The sequence below is a fragment of the Myotis nattereri genome (genome assembly GCF_964212035.1).
Source record: "Myotis nattereri genome assembly, chromosome: 15".
Taxonomy (NCBI): domain Eukaryota; kingdom Metazoa; phylum Chordata; class Mammalia; order Chiroptera; family Vespertilionidae; genus Myotis; species Myotis nattereri.
The window spans coordinates 51,544,324-51,556,370 of record NC_138090.1 but is presented as its reverse complement, the minus strand read 5'-3'; positions in this window follow the sequence as shown (position 1 = coordinate 51,556,370).

Sequence of the window (12,047 nt, the reverse complement as noted above, 5' to 3'; positions counted from 1 at the left end):
GCGAAATCCCGCCACAGGGATTACCAGTCCCGCCCTCCCGAAGCGGCCAAACGGAAATGCCTTCTCTGACCCTCCATTGGCTCAGCCTGATGCCATTCCAGGCTTGGCTTTCTGGGTAATGTAGTTTCTAAGCTCCAAGCCCGGGATCCAGTATTTCTCAGATGAATCTAGGACTGGATTTAGGGTCAAATAGCCCAAGAAAACACCAAGTACACTAACGGTCCTCTAGCGCCTTCAGGAGTTGATTTCCGGGGTAAGTTTGTTTCTCCTGCCCCTGCGTGGCTTCCTTTAGCTGCAGGTTTTGCATATTTTTGTTCAAGACTTGCTCATTCGGAATGCCAGGCATTGTTTCTTCATTCAAGACTTTTGGCATGTGTCTCCCTCAGGCCATATGTTTCTGGAGGAGGTTGTTCAAGTCTCTAACTGCCTTAACCTGCCTCCATTGAATCCATTGTACAAAGTTAAGGTCACAAAACAGACACTCATACTTAAGGGCATCTGCTTCTGATGCCATCCAAAGTGTCAGCTCTGCCTGGGCTGCAGTGTGGATAAGGTGGTCAAGAAACATATGAAAAGATGCTCAAAGTCACAGATCACCAGAGAGAAGAAAATTAAAACAACAATTAGGTGTCACCTCACAACTGTCACAATGGCTGCCATCAACAAATCAACAAATGACAAGTGCTGGGGAGGATGTGGAAAAAAGGGACCCCTAGCACACTGCTGGAGGGAATGCAAACTGGTGCAGCCATATGAAAATCACTATGGACTTTCCTCAAAAAATTTAGTGCGAAACTTCCATTTGATCCAGTGATTCCACTTCTAGGAATATATCGTAAGAAACACCAAACAATCAGATGGAATGAATGCACCCTTCTGTTGATAGCAGCACAATTTAAAATAATAAAACTATGGAAACAGCCCAAGTGTCCATCAATAGATGACTGGATTAAAATGCTGGGATACAGCCCTAGCAGGTTTGCTCAGTGGATACAGAGTCACCCCGCAGACTGAAGGATCCCAGGTTCAATTCAGGACAAGGGGACATGCCCAGGTTGAAGGCTTCATTCCCAGTAGGGAGTGCACAGGAGGCAGCCAAACAATGATTCTCTGACATCATTGATGTTTCCCTCTTCTTCTCCCTTTCATTTCTTCTCTGAAATCATTAAATGCATTAAAAAAAAACCAAAAACAAAAAACACCTGTGAAACATTTATACCATGGAATACTATGTAACAGTAAAAGAGAATCTTTACACTTACAGACAGCAGAGGGACCTGGAGAGCATCATATCAAGCAAAATAAGTCAGAGAACGAGTATCACCTGATCTCACTGATATAGGAAATCAAATTAAAAAAATAAAGTGCTGAATGGAGTGGATTCAGAGCCATGGAAGCACGGAAGGAAGTGCACAATCTCAGAGGAAAGGAATGGGAGGGGGAAAAAAGAAAAAACAGCCTCAGGTGAGGATTAAACACACACACACACACACACACACACACAAAACAAAGTCACCTGAGCCTTGAGCATTTTCTTCTATTCTCTGAATGCAAGGGGAAAACACTAGCTTGCTGTATTCTGAGTGTGTCCTAAATTTTTGTTTATTAATCTGTGTTCAGTCAGTGAGACACTGGAAATGATGGTAACCCTCCATGTAACTTTCTCCTCCCTCACATGAGTCAACTGCTTTTTGAAAGAAATGTCCAAACTTGTGCAGAATTTTTCTAAGTTTATGTGACCCAAGCCAGTAACAGTACCAGGAAGCAAAATAAAAATAAATTGCTTAGGAGAATGGCAGTTTTACACCTTTTCCACTAAAGAAGAAGACATAAATGGGTTACATGACATTCACTGGTGATAAATTGGGGGCGGGGGAAGCTGAGGAGGAAAAACTCAGAGATTGGATAAAAAGAAAAAAAAGATATAAACTTTTTAAGTATATCTATTAGGTAACAGTTAAAATTTAACATAATAACAATAATAATTGGGGCTCTGTGATCTTTTGTGTTCAGAGATTGTGCTCTTAGGAGTATATGAAACAGGAATATCCCTGAAAATCCAAAGGTATGTTATCCCAGATGCAAAAAGACGACAGGCTCAAGAAGGTGAAATTTGCCCTTTGCTAAAAATTAAAAAACCACACACACATACATACACACAAATGCAGACTAGGACATAAATATCCCTGTGACTAGCTTTTACTTAAAAAGTTTTAACTTCAAAGCATCCTATATGGATACTTTTAGCTCTGAGTTTGCAATATTGCGTATGCTATGCCAGGATCCCTGCACTTGAAAAGTTTACTGTGTGCCATCATTTTTGTCCATATTGGGGAGGTAGAACCCGTGGGTTGAGGAGAAAATTCAATGAGTGTTTTTTTAACTCCGGGACCCATTGTTGATGTCCTCCTAAACACAATGCCCCCAGTATTGATGTTGTGCCTTTACTTGGTCTCCTAGTAGTCATTTTTTTAAATTAAATCTTTATTGTTCCGATTATTACATTTGTTCCTCTTTTTCCCCCATAACTCCCCTCCACCCAGTTCCCACCCCACCCTCCGCCCTCACTCTTCACCCACTGTCCTCATCCATAGGTGTACGATTTTTGTCCAGTCTCTTCCGGCATCCCCACACCCCTTTCCCACCCAAGAATAGTCAGTCCATTCCCTTTCTATGCCCCTGATTCTATTATAATCACCAGTTCATTCTGTTCATCAGATTATTTTGCACTTGATTTTTAGATTCACTTATTGATACATGTGTATTTGTTGTTCATAATTTGTATCTTTACCTTCTTCTTCTTCTTCCTCTTCTTAAAGGATACCTTTCAGCATTTCATATAATCCTGGTTTGGTGGTGGTGAACTCCTTTAGCTTTTTCTTATCTATGAAGATCTTTATCTGACCTTCAATTCTGAATGATAGCTTTGCTGGATAAAGTAATCTTGGTTGTAGGTTCTTGGTATTCATCACTTTGAATATTTCTTGCCACTCCCTTCTGGCCTGCATGGTTTCTGTTGAGAAATCAGCTGACAGTCGTATGGGTATTTCCTTGTAGGTAACTGACTTTCTTTCTAGTGCTGCTTTTAAGATTCTCTCTTTGTCTTTTGCTCTTGGCATTTTAATGATGATGTGTCTTGGTATGGTCCTCTTTGGATTCCTTTTGTTTGGGGTTCTCTGCGCTTCCTGGACTTGTAAGACTATTTCTTTCACCAGGTAGGGGAAGTTTTCTGTCATTATTTCTTCAAATAGGTTTTCAATATCTTGCTCTCTCTCTTCTTCAGCACCCCTATAATTTGGATGTTGGTACGCCTGAACCTGTCCCAGAGGCTCCTTACACTATCTTCATATTTTTGGATTCTTTTTTTATTTTGCTTTTCCGGTTGGGTGTATTTTGCTTCTTTGTATTTCAAATTGTTGACTTGATTCTTGTGATCCTCTGGTCTGCTGTTAGAAGTCTGTATAATATTCTTTATTTCAGTCAGTATATGCTTAATTTCTAGTTGGTCCTTTATCACAACATCGAGGGTCTCACTAGATTTCTGGAGGGTCTCATTGAGTTTATAGACAGTTTCTAGAAAATTCTTGAAAAACCTTAAAAGTGTGGTTTTGAACTCTATATCCTGTAGTTTGCTTTCCTCCATTTCTGTCATTTGTGACCTGTTTCTTTGTCTCCGCATTTTTTATGTTTCCCTGTGTTGGTAGAGTGGCTTTCTGTGTTAGGTGTCCTATAGGGCCCAGTGGCTCAGCCTCCCCAATTACCTGAGGTGGACACTCTTGGTGCACCCCCTTGTGGGCTTTGTGCACAGTCTTGTTGTAGTTAAGCCTGGTTTGTTGTAGGTATCACTGGAAGATATTGACTGAGTCTCCCCCCTGAGTGTGTCCCTTATGGATCTCTAAGGAGGTGCTAATTTATCCTCAGCCTGAGGCTACCCAGCAGGAGAAATGGAGAGATCTGCAAATTCCTCTTCTTTGTTTGGGGTTTGGAGGTACCTAGATGAGGCCCAGCTGTGAAGCAATGCAAGCTGCTGTGGGGTCATGGTCCTACTTTTGGAAGTTCTGGGTCTCTCTGACCCAGGTGCAGATTGTTAATTAATTTTCAGATTGCAAAGGGCCAGGCCTTTCATATGCAAAAGCCTCTGTGCACAGCTTGGGTGGGGCGGTGTCTCAGGGAATCAACAGGGCAGAGCAAAGAGCTATGGTCGATCCTCAGTCCTAAACTAAGAGGCCCCGCTTCTCAGTGTCCCGGTAATCACTGCAAGCACCTCTGAGAGGAAGCCATCCTTGAGTTCTGACAGATGCCAGACAGTCCAGTTTCTCCCCATATGAGTCTGGGTCCCCAGAGACACCTGAAACTGGAGTTCAGAGCATTCTGGAGCATGAGACTCCCTCCTGATTGAAAAAGACAACCGTGTCCTCAGTTGCCAGCCCTTTTCATGTGCGCCTCCGAACCTCTGCACTTCTGCACCTCCTCTGTGTGGGGAACCGATATAGGGTTAAGCCTCGGACTGACCTGTTGGCAAAGTCACAAACAAGTCCCAGCTTAGAGGGCACAGTCCTCTTAGGATAATTAGGCTTAAACTTATAACACTCCCTAGATCTTATCTGGGAAACTAAAGGGCTGAGGGAAGTTCAGGAAGTGTAACTATGGTGAAAACAAATGAAACTCACAAGAACAGTGTAACTATGGTAACCACTACCTTGTTTATCTTTGACTATAAAATGGTTGGTGCGACCTTAGCACTGGTGGAAGTCCTTCCTCTTGGGTTGGACTTACCAGCCTAGCCCCCCAATATTTCCAAATTATCTCTTGTCTTCTCTCTTTCATTTGTGTGTGGCTCCTCTTTCAGATCCTGAACCCTGAACCATGCGGGATGTGGAGGGAAACATTTATAACATATGGTGCCCAAACAGGGACTTGTTTGTGACTTTGCCAACAGGTCAATCCGAGGCTTAACACTATATCGGTTCCCCACACCTCTGAGTCTCAGTGTGCTTGTCTCTTTCCTTCTGGTTGTAGAATTTCCACTTAGCCAGACTTCCTGTGGTTCTGGATGATGTCCATTTTGTCTTTTAGTTGCATTTTTGAAGTGGCTGTGCGATGCAGCAATTTCCGGTGTTTCCCTATGCCGCCATCTTGGTTTCTTCCCACTTTTTTTCTTATACAATTTTTAAAGCCTAACTAAGAAACTACATGTGGCCCTAACCAGTTTGGCTCAGTGGACAGAGCGTCAGCCTGCGGACTGAAGGGTCCCAGGTTCGATTCCGGTAAAGGGCATGTACCTTGGTTGCGGGCACATACCCAGTAGGGAGTGTGCAGGAGGCAGCTCAATTGATGTTTCTCTCTCATCAATGTTTCTAACTTTCTATCCCTCTCCCTTCCTCTCTGTAAAAAAAATCAATAAAGTATATTTAAAAAAAAGAAATTACATGTCCTACACATCTAAGAACTTTTCACATTTGGACTTTTTTGTGCAGAGTTAAGGTAAAAATCAGACTGAGAGATATCTCACATCAATTGCACTTATAACCACTTTCTCCAGTGTGAGCTCTCTGATGATATTGAAGATGGCTTCTAGTTGTAAAAGTTTCTCCACATTCACTGCATTTATAAGGTTGTTCTCCAGTGTGAACCCTCTCATGATGACGAAGGGCATTACTCCAGGTAAAAGATTTCTCACATTTACTGCATTTATAAGGCTTTACTCCAGTGTGAACTATCTGATGATTATGAAGCGTACTACTCCAGGTAAAAGATTTGCCACATTCACTGCATTTAAAAGGCTTTTCTCCTGTGTGAACTCTCTGATGACGACAGAGGATATCTTTCAAGGTAAAAGATTTCCCACATTCTCTGCATTGATAAGGCTTCTCTCCTGTGTGAACTCTCTGATGATATTGGAGAAGAGTGCTCCTTGTAAAAGACTTACCACATTCACTGCATTTAAAAGGCTTTTCTCCTGTGTGAAACATCCTATGACAACGAAGTGCAGTGCTACTGGTAAAAGATTTTCCACATTCACTGCATTTATAAGGCTTTTCTCCTGTGTGAACTCTCTGATGATATTGGAGACCAAAGGACCTTGTAAAAGATTTCCCACATTCACTGCACTTATAAGGCTTTTCTCCGGTATGAACTCTCTGATGCTTACGTAGGTAGGTGATAGTTGTATAAGTTTTCCCACAGTCATTGCATTGATAAGGCTTTTCTCCAGTGTGAATTCTCTGATGACTACGAAGGTTGGTGTTAGTGGTATAAGTTTTCCCACATTCACTGCACTTATAAGGCTTTTCTCCTGTATGAACTCTCTGATGCTTACGTAGGTAGGTGTTAGTTGTATAAGTTTTCCCACAGTCATTGCATTGATAAGGCTTTTCTCCAGTGTGAATTCTCTGATGACTACGAAGATTGGTGTTAGTGGTATAAGTTTTCCCACATTCACTGCATTGATAAGGCTTTTCTCCTCTGTGAATTCTCTGATGATAATGAAGGCGAGAGTTTTTTGTAAAAGATTTCCCACATTCAGAGCACACAAAACATCGACTTACAACATGGACACCCTTTTCCTGAATAAACATGTTGTTGCAACTAACGTCTTTCTTACATTCTTCTCTGGCGTAACAATTTTTTCTCCTTTGAAACGTCATCCCACGGGTTGAAATAGCATTGGGACTGTCACTAGTCTGAGGAGCCTTTAGGTGGAGGACATCCTGCCCATCCTCTCCATAGGTGAAACAATTCTGGGACACACTGAAATTGCAGCTGTTTGAAAGTGAGATCCTGTCCACACCTCTAATGAAAGTCTTCTCTCTTACATGCCATTGGTGAAATTTTACACTGAAGTAAAACCATTTTGCACATGCCCCACACCTCAACATTATCTGTATATGTTGTGTTGCCTGCAGCTCCAGCACGTAGAAAATGTTTCCCAAGATGAGCCCACAACTCTCACAGGGGTGGCTCTTCTGGGAAGACAAGGCTACCTTGGGATTCCTTGCCTGTGACACTCTAACAGAAACCTTCTGTTCCGTCGGTGCCTCCACATTCTCTGCTCCACAGCAGCAACCTGTATAAAAGGAAATACTAGTGAGGTACATGTTGACCTTATAAAAACAGAATATCTTCAACACGAATGATTAACTGTTCTGACAAGACATGATTCCTTAGAAAGATTTTCAAGATGAGTGAGTAAGATGCAGAGAAAATTGCTGTTATAAATAACATGGACCAAAAAGTCAGTAGATGAAAATCTCACCAAGAGAGGGACAGAAGCTCAGCATAAGATACAAAGAAAAGAGGAAGACTCTACTCATTCTTCCTGCACAAACGGTTTCCTTTAAAACCTTACATTCTGACCATGTGAGTCTGTGTGGAATAATTTCAAGTTGCTCAAAGACATAAAAATTAATTGTATTAGAGCAGAGGATATACAATGTCAATATAATAACATGTGTGCTCTCCAAGGTGCTACAGGCATAGACCAACGTTGGCTTGCAGTAAAGAGAGACCTGTCAAAGAGGCAGAGGTGTAAAGTTCAGAGAGGTTAAAGGTATCCGTGAGCTGGGAACCTGAGTAAAAATGATCACTATTAGAATTTAATAGTTGGCAAAGTATCAACAATAAGCACAAACAAGCATAATTGGGTAAGGAATGGGCAACTGTAACAAAACACTGGCTTTCTAGCTATGACTGTAACAAAGGCCGGCCATGAATTCTTCCCCAATGACCCTTCACCAAGGCAAGACCACCTGTGTGACCACTGTGTCATTCATAAAGTCTCTCATTATTCTTCTGTGATGCACAAATGTTTCTTCCCATTAAATCCCATTTGAGCCGTTGCATGGGATAAATGATACAAATCTTCAAAAAAAGAGAAAAGTTGGATGGTTAACACTGTGGTCAACGAATGACACATGACATCTCAGACAAAAGACCTATGTGAGTGACATGAAAAAGATGACAGGATCAGACATATGAGCATCTCCCCATCCCAGTGTAAATGTTATCCATGAACGAAGACCCCATAGGAAATGGGGATAAGAGTACCATGAAGAAAAACAGTATTACAGACACAAATAGAGAAGTGTACACAAAGGATGACTTGAAAGACTGTGTAAACAAACATATTTGAAGATACCTACACTCAAAAGAAGGGTCGGAATTACCTCTAGCAGCCATTGTGCTTCCGCTATCATTGACCATACTGGCCTGTTCTTCAAAAAATACTGGAAATTTTTATGTTTATAAACCACAAAATGCCTTGGCCAATATGGCTCAGTAGGTTGGAGCATCGTCCTGTGTACTAAAGGGTGGAGTATTCAATTCCCAAGTCAAGGCATGTATCAGTATATGGGTTCCATTTCCAGTTAGCTTGTGTGGAGAAGGGAACTGATTGATGTCTGTCTCTCTCTCTCTCTCTCTCTCTCTCTCTCTCTCTCTCCCCCCCCCCCATATCCCCCCCCCTCGCGCCATCTCTCTTCCATTCTTTCTGAACCCAATAATAAATAAATAAAAAAGAATATCAAGGTAGCCAAACACAAAACAGAACTCAGCCGAGACTGGTTTGGCTCAGTGGATAGAGCGTCGGCCTGCGGACTGAAAGGTCCCAGGTTCGATTCCGGTCAAGGGCATGTACCTGGGTTGCAGGCATATCCCCAGTAGGAGATGTGCAGGAGGCAGCTGATCGGTGTTTCTCTCTCATTGATGTTTCTAACTCTCTATCTCTCTCCCTTCCTCTCTGTAAAAAATCAATAAAATATAAAAAAAAAAAAAAAAAAAAAAAAAACAGAACTCAAAGAAGTCTAGAGACAAAGTCAATAAAAAGACAACCTATAAAAAATCATGTATAAAATTCATAAAATGCATTTCTACAAAGAAATTTTATAGGGATAAATGCCTATATTATAAAAATAGATCCGAAAACACCTAACCTGCCACCTCAGGAACCTAGGCACAAAACAAGAAAGTAAAACCAAAGGTTGCAAAGGAAGGAAACAATAACTATTTGAACAAGCATCAATAAAAGGGAGATATGACAAAATAAAGAATATCTAACAGGTACTTTTCTAAAACCTAGAAAACTGGTAAACCTTAAGCTAGACTAAAGCAAAAAACAAAAACAAGCCTCAAATAAATGAAAAAAGAAATGAAAAATAAGACATTATACCTGACACTATGAACCACAAAGCATCATAAGAGATGCTGATGTTAGCAGATGACATGACCCTCCACAGAGAAATTTGTCAAGATCCCATATGAGCTTCTGCAATTAATAAACAAATTCAGAGCCCTGGCCAGGTAGCTCAGCTATTGAGTATGTGGTCCCGAGGCACCATGGTTGTGGGTTTGATCCCCCATCATGTAGGGGATAGGAAATAAATGCTTAGATGTGTAGAACAGCAGGTCAATGTTTCCCCCTCTTTCTCTGTCTTCCTACCTGTCTCGAAAATCAATACATAAAGGCTGTGCAGTGCAGTTCAGTGATTGCATATCAACCCATTACCTAGGAGGGAAAAATTCTATTTCTTGTTAGGGGATATGCACAGGTTGCCAGCCCAAACTCCAGTGTGCAGGAAGCAGCTGATCAATGAGTCTCTCTCATTATTCATGTTTCAATTGCCCTCCTTGTCTTCCTCTCTGAAATCAATCAAATATCTTTTAAAAATAAATAAATAATTTTAAAAACAAATAAACAACCCTGGCCCATTTCACTCAGTGCTGAGAGTGCCCACCTGTACCCTGGAAGGTCATGGGTTCAATTCCTAGTAAGGGGCAGGCATGTGGGTTTCAGGTTCAATCCCCTCTTTGTGGGGACACATGTGGGAGGCAAAGAATTGATGTTTCTCTCTCTCTGTCTCTCTGTCTCTTCCTCTCCTCACTCTTCAGTAAGAACTATGGGCTGTAAAATTCAGTGCGAATTGGGGCTCAGGGATACAGAGGCTACAGGAGACCCAGCTGCTCCTCTTACAATGTCCACACCCCAAACTGAAGTTACAAGCTCCCGCTTCATCTGACCCTCCTGGGCCTGGAGAACCTGTGGGGGAGGAGCGAATGAAGACACATACTAGGAGACACTGGACTGACTGGCATCAGGGTGGGAAATCGGGGGTGGCTTTCTCCCAGACAAAGTGCTCTCAGCGGTCATTATACCTATGCTGGGACATACCGGGTTGCACAGCTCACTGACAACCATTTCGGTTTGCTCTGCCCTGGTGATTACCTGAGATATCACCTCATCCAATATACAACCACATACAAGCTGCTTTTATATATGTATGGCCTGTCCTTCCTCAGGCTAAAACCTGTCAAACAAGTTGCAGTTGGGTCAGGGAGCCACACACCTATCAACAAAAGTCCCAAGATGAAGCACCAGCACTAGCCTTCCTTCCTTCACAGCTGGGCCTCATCAGGGCACTTGCAAACCCGATAGAAAGAAGGGAATCTGCAGGTCTCTCTGTAGATCCTGGTAGGTGGCTCCAGGCAGTGGCTGACTTTACACATCTCTGGAGACCCAAGAGCCAGTGTACCCAGGGGTCAGGGTCATACCATAGCAGCTTACAACTCTTCACATCCATAAGCGACACACCCAAGGGGCAGAGTCACTGAGCAGCAAAGCCCCACTGAAGCAAGTCCTGCTCCATAAGGGTTTCTCCTGCACAGCAGCTCTCCCACTAGGTTGCAATGGCCGTGATAGATGCTAAAATCCTCAACAAAATTCTGGCAAATCGGATCCAGAATTACACGAGCCAGCACGGCCATGGCATGCTCAGCGCCAGGGCGCCTTATGTGTCATGCCGGCTCAGCATGGTTCAGTGACCCTGAGTGGGGGTGGTGAAAGGCTTAGAAAAGACAGACAAGAGAATGAAAGCTGGGTCTAAGTGGGAAGCTGCTCTGGATGGAGAGATAGCGCCAGTGGCCACAAGCTGTGTCTTTATTTTATAGCAGCTGTCATGGGGCAAAGTAAGGGTGTCATCAAGATGTTTACAACATTCTCGTGGGTTTCAATCCTACTCATCTACATGCACCTGAACTCTATCACTTAGGCACGTGGGGCCATGTGTTCGGAAAATAGGTTCAAGCTTAAAACTATAGCTACTGGCTATAATTGTGCCGGGAAAGCTCTGCCCTCCAAGCTGGAACTTGCACGTGGCAATGACAGGACTGTGCCCTGTCATTAGTCCAAGGCTTAAACCTGTCCAAAACACGGTAGCTGTGCCCCAATTCGAATAGCAAAAAAACCTTAGTGAAAACAAAGCTGATGGCATCACACTTCCTGACTGGAATTTATTACAAAGAGAAAGCAAGCAAACAGTGTGTTGGTGGAGAAACAAAGACACATATATCAACAGAACAGAAAACACAGAAATAAACCCAGGCACATACTTTCAAATAAACTTTGTCAAAGCTGCAAGACACAGAAGAAGGGAAAGATAGTTTCTTCAGTGATAGGTGCTGGGAAAAATTAATACTCATATGTAAAACAACAATACTGGACACCACTGATAAAATGTAACTCAACCTGCATGAGAGAATTAAATATCAGCGCTAAAACGTAAAACTCCTCAGGACAACCTAGAGAGTAAGTTTTGGGGGTTTGTTTTGGACAGAATTTTCTGAATGTGACACCAACTACCAGACAAAATAGAAAGCATAAACAGTCCAGATTGCAACAAATAAAGAAAAACTTCTTCACAGAACAACAGCAATAAACAAAATGAAATGAAAGAAATCTAGAGAACAGAAGAAAATACTTGCAAATCCTATGAAGGAATCACTTGGAGAGATTGTGCATTCAGTTCTGATCAGCACAACAAAGCGAGTATTTCGATATAGACAGAAATTCATACAAATAGGTAGAGTTCCCAGGGAATAATAAAGGTTTGTAAAACCATAGTGTAGGCAAATAACAATGCAATGATTCTGTATCAAAAGCAAACTCTAATGAACATCATTAAAAATACTTTATTGCTAAGCACTAGCAACAAACATCTGAGCTTGCTAGAAACATGATGGCACTAGACATGCTGAACCCAGGGTTGCCATAAACA